Source organism: Triticum aestivum, chromosome 3B (assembly GCF_018294505.1).
Source record: "Triticum aestivum cultivar Chinese Spring chromosome 3B, IWGSC CS RefSeq v2.1, whole genome shotgun sequence".
Classification (NCBI taxonomy): Eukaryota; Viridiplantae; Streptophyta; class Magnoliopsida; order Poales; family Poaceae; genus Triticum; species Triticum aestivum.
Window position 1 is genome coordinate 786,835,443 of NC_057801.1, and position 6,915 is coordinate 786,842,357.

At 48.4% G+C, this 6,915-nt stretch overlaps 1 pseudogene; it reads left to right on the forward strand.

Moving 5' to 3' along the window:
• Positions 1-6,049, forward strand: part of LOC123072420 (lichenase-2-like) — a 30,459-nt pseudogene extending 24,410 nt beyond the window's left edge.
• Positions 6,050-6,915: the final 866 nt, after the last annotated feature.

The following is a 6,915-nucleotide window of genomic DNA, read 5'->3' on the forward strand; positions in this document are numbered from 1 at the left end:
GGCGGGATTTAGAGCGGCGCCGCTGGCGCCGACGCTTGGGCTGTTTCTTGGAGGGGTCATCCTCCGCTGCCCCTTCGCCATTCCCATCCTTTGGGATATCCACCATGTATATGTCATATGATGAGGTGGCTTTCCAGTGCCCAATAGGCGCTGGTTCTTGGTCGTCTTCGGCATCGTCGTCCATATCGTCGATGTCTTCGAAGTCGTAGTCTAGCATGTCGGTTAGGTCATCGACAGTGGCTACCAAGTGGGTGGTGGATGGGCTTTGAATTTCTTCGTCATCCGCATCCCAACCGTCCTGGCCGCAGTCCGGCCAGGGCTCTCCTGATAACGAGAGATACTTCAGCGAACTCAAGATGTCGCCAAAAGGTGAGTGTTGAAAGATGTCCGCCGCGGTGAACTCCATGATCGTCGCCCAATCGGATTCGATCGGAGGGGGCGCGGGAGGTTCGGGGTCCGGCGAGGAGTCCGACACCTCGGAGTCACAAGCTTCGTGAGGGACAAGATCAGTGTTCGGCTCTATCGCCGTAGAGGTTGCAGCCCCCGAGGCGATGTCTAGCCATCCGTCCTCGATCTGCGCAGCCGGCTCTGAATTGAAGATCAGAGCGGGCTCGAGTGCGGCCTCCAGGGTACTGTCCGGCAGCAGAGCTAAATCATGCCCATCGTGATAGTGCGGCACGCTCGGCTGTGGCTCGAATCCATCGAGGATCAAGTCCCCAAGGATGTCGGTCGTGCAGTTCAAACTTCCGAATCTGACCTGACGGCCAGGGGCGTAGCTTTCGATCTGCTCTAGATGGCCAAGCGAATTGGCCCGCAGTGCAAAGCCGCCGAATACAAAGATTTTCCCGGGGAGGAAGGTCTCACCCTAGACTACGTCGTTGATGACGATCGAAGAAGCCATCGAGCCTATTGGCGACGACACAGAGGAACTCTCAATGAAAGCACCAATGTCGGTGTCAAAACCGGCGGATCTCGGGTAGGAGGTCCCGAACTGTGCGTCTAGGCGGATGGTAACAGGAGACGAGGGACACGATGTTTTACCTAGGTTCGGGCCCTCTTGATGGAGGTAAAACCCTACGTCCTGCTTGATTAATATTGATGATGTGTGTTACAAGAGTAGATCTACCACGAGATCAAGGAGGCTAGACCCTAGAAGCTAGCCTATGGTATGATTGTTGTTCATCCTACGGACTAAAGCCATCCGGTTTATATAGACATCGGAGAGGGCTAGGGTTACATAGAGTCGGTTACAATGGTAGGAGATCTACATATCCGTATCACCAAGCCTGCCTTCCACGCCAAGGAAAGTCCCATCCGGACACGGGACGAAGTCTTCAATCTTGTATCTTCATAGTCTTGGAGTCCGGCCGATGATGATAGTTCGGCTATCCGGACACCCCCTAGTCCGGAACTGCCTCAACGCTGCTCTTAGGAAGATGGCGGTTGCATTCAAGAACCACAAGAATCGTGAATGGGACAAGTACGTCAAGGGAGGAAGGAAGACTCCAGTATTCGAGGGAACACTAGAGAACCAACGTGCTCATTGGGACGATTTCATGAAATTCAAGGATTCGGAATTAGCTAAGGAACGGTCGAGAATAAAAAAGAAGAATGCCGAAAAAAGGATAAGTTCCATAAGCTGGGGCCAGGTGGCTATGCGGTGGCAATGCCTAAGTGGGATAAATCTGAGAAAGAGATGGAGGATGCAGGTGTCACTCCGGTTACTAAGAGCTGGCCCCCCAGGTGCGGGATTGGTTCTATGCGCATAGGGGGGAGTTGGACCCAAAGACAGGCAATGTTTCGACGAGGGCAAGTCTGAAGGGCGCCGACGATGCGATACTTGTTGCAATAGAAGAGGCATGATCGGGGGTGTTCCAGCCCAACAGATAGAACAACGAGCTTACGCGTGCCCTGGGAAATCCTGAACACCCGGGAAGAACACGAGGCAAGGGCGCTATTCCGTGGTATGAGGGGTTTTCAGACTGGAACACCGACTACAGAACCCGTGCGAGAAAGAAGATTGCGGAGGAGAAGAAGAGGAAGATGGAGGAGGAGCAGAGGAAGCGGGACTATGAATGCCTTCAAGGCCTAGAAGCAAGTCAAGCCGAATTGGCAGTCAAATTCCAGCGGCAGCAGGAGCAGATCGACTCACTTATCCAGCAAAGGGGGTCTCAGCAGCTGCAACAACTAGCGAATGATCCAACATTGGATAGCACCGCCCCATCCATGCCGAGAAGCAGCGTGGGTTCCACCCCGGACGATGCAATGCTGGATAGATACCCCGTGGATGACATCACGGATAACACTAACTGCGAGCTACACGTCAAAATGAAGAACATATCCATGAAGGTGGCGGACGCCGTTGCTTTTACAAATCCCCCCGAGGCAAACTTCCATTGCAACCCGATTCCAGCGGGCTATGCGCGTGTCTTGGTTGATGAGGTGGTGGACCCATATTCGGAGCTACAACTTGACTATCCTGGAGGTGACGACGAGCACTTTCTCGGAGAGGCCAAACATCGTATCATCCTATGGAAAAAGGATTGCATCATCTTTCGATGGCCACCGACACCGCGTCAGCCGACTCCTCGTCGAAGTCCGCCACCGAGTCAGCAGACTCCAGCTTCTGCAAGTCCACCAAGTCCGGCAAAGTGTCAGGCCACTCCTCCTCCAAGTCCGGCAAAGTGTCAGGCCACTCCTCCTCCTCCAAGTCTGTCACAGCGTCAGAAGTCCACTCCTCCTCCAAGTCCGGCACAACCTCAGGCCACTCCTCCTCCAAGTCCGGCACAGCTTTAGGCCACTCTTCCTCGTCCAACTCAGCCCCGTCAGCCGTCTCCGCCGCCTCAGCAATCGCAGAAGAGACACCCCGCAGCTATGGTGCGTAGCGGTACGAGTCGAGGTAGTACAGGAAGTACAGGCGTAGGCAAGCGATATAAATATGGTCCAAGCCTCACGCCTCTTCCGTAGAGGCCTTATGACAAGTCCGAGGAGGAAAACGCAGCCATGTCGAAGGCCGAGGTGGAAGCCCATTTTGCACCGAAACCGCCACCGCCGCCAAGGGAGAAAGTGCCTGAGAAAACGATTGACCACTTCATTCGTATGGCTCAACCACCAGCTCCCAAGCCTGTTGACACAGACTATGAGCGCCACATCAGGAAGTTAAATCGAGCACATCTACGTAAGGAGGCGAGCTCGGGATCGAGCAAACAACAAGCAGCTGTCAAAAAATGCGGGAAAACCATTCCCCAGCTGGGAGAACAGGCGGCGCAATCGATCCCCTCGCTTGTTGTGCCAACAACACGTGACAGTACGCGTGCCCAATATTATTGTGGGCAAACAATTTACGTTCCCGAGGTGGGCAATGTGGTAATAACCAAGGACCATATAATGCAGGCTGAAGTTCTCAACATCATTATTGGACAACTCCTCGAGATCGAGCCCATGCCTGTGCTTACAGAGGATGAAATAAAACGGAAATATGTCCGGGGCCAACCTTTGGTCGAGCCAGACAAGGTCAAGAACCTCCCAACGAGAATGTATGAATTGCATCAATGGTACATGGACATTACCAAGATTTCCGATCGATTGTCCCTCATGGTGAATGTCAAGGAGGAGCATTACTTCCATGAAAAAGCTCTGTCCGTTGAGTATTCTGAACTGTTTTAGTTATACTATCAAGACGCACTCGACAAATCTATCGTCAGTTGCTATTGTCTGTAAGTGATTTCTTTCTGTAATTTAAGTCTCAAGCTAGCTGTAGTGATCCTTTTGATCAATCATTACCTGTAATTATCCTCACTATATTATTTTTTGTGGTATTATGCAGGATGAAGATGTATGAAATGAGAAAAGATGGACGCTTTGGCATTGGGTTCATTGACCCAAACACCGCTAATGAATACACATGGCTAATAAATCCACATCATGAAAAGGCCGTAGAGGACAACATGCTAGAGTTCTTGAAGCGCCTCAAATACAATGAAGATATACTACTTCCTTACAACTTCCAGTGAGTCACACTGTCTTGTACTACAAATTCTCTGTTTTTGCCTACTAGCTAGCTACATGTTTTTTCTTACATATGCCCGCTTAATTAAGACATGCAAATGTGTGTGCATGCAGATTTCACTGGATGTTGTGTATCATTAAAGTTGAGGCCGGAACAGTTGAAATACTGGACTCACTACTCAAAGAAAATACTGACTATAACATCTTGTTTGGGATAGTCAACAGGTAATTTCAATCATTATTAACTATATATCTCGGCCTATTTAGTTCGTCATTTCATGATATGAACTATTTAATAACCCCTTTATTCATTTTCTTTGTCGGCGGGCAGGGCTTGGGCAAGGTTCATCAGCGTCATGGAAGGCGAATGGAAAAAAAGCTTAAATGGTTTCGACCCAAGGTAAGTAATTAAGTAGTACTAGCTAGCTAGCTAGCTGCCATCTTTTTAATTATCATGCTTGATTAATTATTATCTGATCAAATTCCATTCTCGTAAAGGCCCTGAAGCAGGCGCAGGGGACTGATCTGTGTGCATTCTGCGTTTGCGAGAACATTCGCATGGTGGCGTCCGAAAGGAGCAGATCTCAAAGACAGGAATGGGTACGGTTGTCAGAACACTATTCACAATTTTTACACCATTATCGATATCTAGTCACACAACTAATACACATGCATATTGATCTCCTTCTTAACAGTTCAGAGAGATGCAGAAGAAGCTCCTAGAAACGGAGCGCGTAGAAGCACTTTAAGAGGAAATAGCGGGATATTTGCTCGACCAGATCATAAATCCGAAGGGAGAATACTATTACCCGCTACCGCCCCCATGAAAACCACTTCCAATTGTCATCGTGCTCCGAAGGCACCAATTAGGCTAATGCCACTGCCTCCGAAGGCAACATGCATATATAGGAGAAATTGTATATAGCTATACATGTGTGTATGTGTGAATTAATTAATATGGTGGTTTGTGAGACATTGATGATATATATATGCATGATTGGTTCTACTAGAAATTATATATATATATATATATATATATATATATATATATATATATATATATATATATATATATGCACAACGTGTACAATGTGTAGTATCGTAAAATACCAGCAAACGAAAAAGAATTAAAATGGAAACACAAAATTAAATGAAAAAGAAATCATAAAACTAAAAAAACCCCAAACCTTATAGTACCGGTTGGTCTTACCAACCGGTACTAAAGGGCTCCAGGCCCCCGGAGCTGGCTCGTGCCACGTGGTTGACTTTTAGCACCGGTTCGTGCTGAACAGGTACTAAAGCGGGGGGAGGGGGGCTTTAGTGCCCACACTTTCGTGCCGGTTATGGAACCGGCACTAAAGGGCCTTACGAACCGGTGCTATTGCCCGGTTCTGCACTAGTGCGTCCCGGCCATGGAGAACGTGCACGGCGCGCTTGCCGTGGCCGGGCTGGGTGAAGCCGTAAAGGTCACGACGGCCATATCGCAGGCCACCATTGCCGTCCACGTGCTGCCGTCAGCGGTGAGTTCGCCGACGAGTCCAAGCCGTTCCTGCTCCCCGTGCTGCAGTTCCTGGAGCGCATCGGCGCGCTGCTCCTTGCGAACCTATACCCGTACTTCGTCTACACGTACAAGGCCGCCGGCGACATGGACGTCGGCTTCATGCTGTTCACGGCGCCGGGGACGGTGGTGCAGGACGGCGAGTACGGGTACCAGAACATGTTCGACGCGAGCGTGGACGCGGTGCATGCAGCGGTGGAGCGGCTCGGGGTGAGCGGCGTGGACGTGGTGGTGTCGGAGACCGGGTGGCCGTCGGGAGGGGGGGGGGGGGGGGGCGAGGAGGCGTCGGTGGAGAACGCGAGGACGTACAACCAGAACCTGGTGGGTCACGTGGGGAAGGGCACGCGGCGGCGGCCGTGGAAGGTGAAGACGTACGTGTTCTCCATGTTCAACGAGAACCTCAAGGAGGCCGGCGTTGAGCAGAACTGGGGCCTCTTCTATCCCAGCACCGGTAGGGTCTACCCCATCACCTTCGACAAGTGAAGAAGTTAGATTGAGTCCATGGGTGCGTCGTCCATCCATGTACGCGGCCATGATCATTGTCCGATAGACGTGTATATACAGTATATATATTTATTGAGTGTGTATTTGTGTGGCCGAATTTTAACATTTGATTTAATTTACACTTTTCGGTACACCCTCTAAACACAAGGACGGTTCAGATTAGCCCATACTCTTCATAAGAAAGGGTATGCTAGTCATATTTTATAAACTCTTCGCCCGCCATGTACGTATACATCGTACATGGAGTAGCGTCACACACCCCTTCGCCCCTGTCCCAGTCCTCTTGGATCACTTCCACCCACTATAACCAAACTGGGATAGCTCACTTGTTGTGCCTAATTACCTCTTTTATTCTTGTTGTTGTGCATCTTCTCAGTCTGGTTTTCTTTTTATTTTTCCTTTTGTTTTGCTTTTTTTTCTTCAGTTTCATTTTGTTTTTTATTTTTGTTTATTTCTTCTTATTTTAAACTTTCCTTTCTCATTTTCAAATTTATGAACCTTTTTCAAATCCATGAAACTTATTTTTCCAATCCATTTTTTTCAAATGAATGAATGTTTTTTATTTTGCAAACTTTTTCAGATTCATGATGTTTTATGTCAAATTCATGATTTTTTAAATTGACAAAAAAATTCAATTTCACAAACTTTTTCCAAATCGTGAACTTTTTTTGGTCAAATTTATTAACTTCTTTGTCAAATTCGTGTTTTTTTAAATCTATGAACCTTTTCAATTTCATAGAATTTTTTGTCACATTCCTGTACTTTTTTCAAATCAATGATTTTTTGTAAACTTGTCAACTTTTCTTTAATCTCTAGATGTGCGGTAGAAACCGAAAACTTGGTTT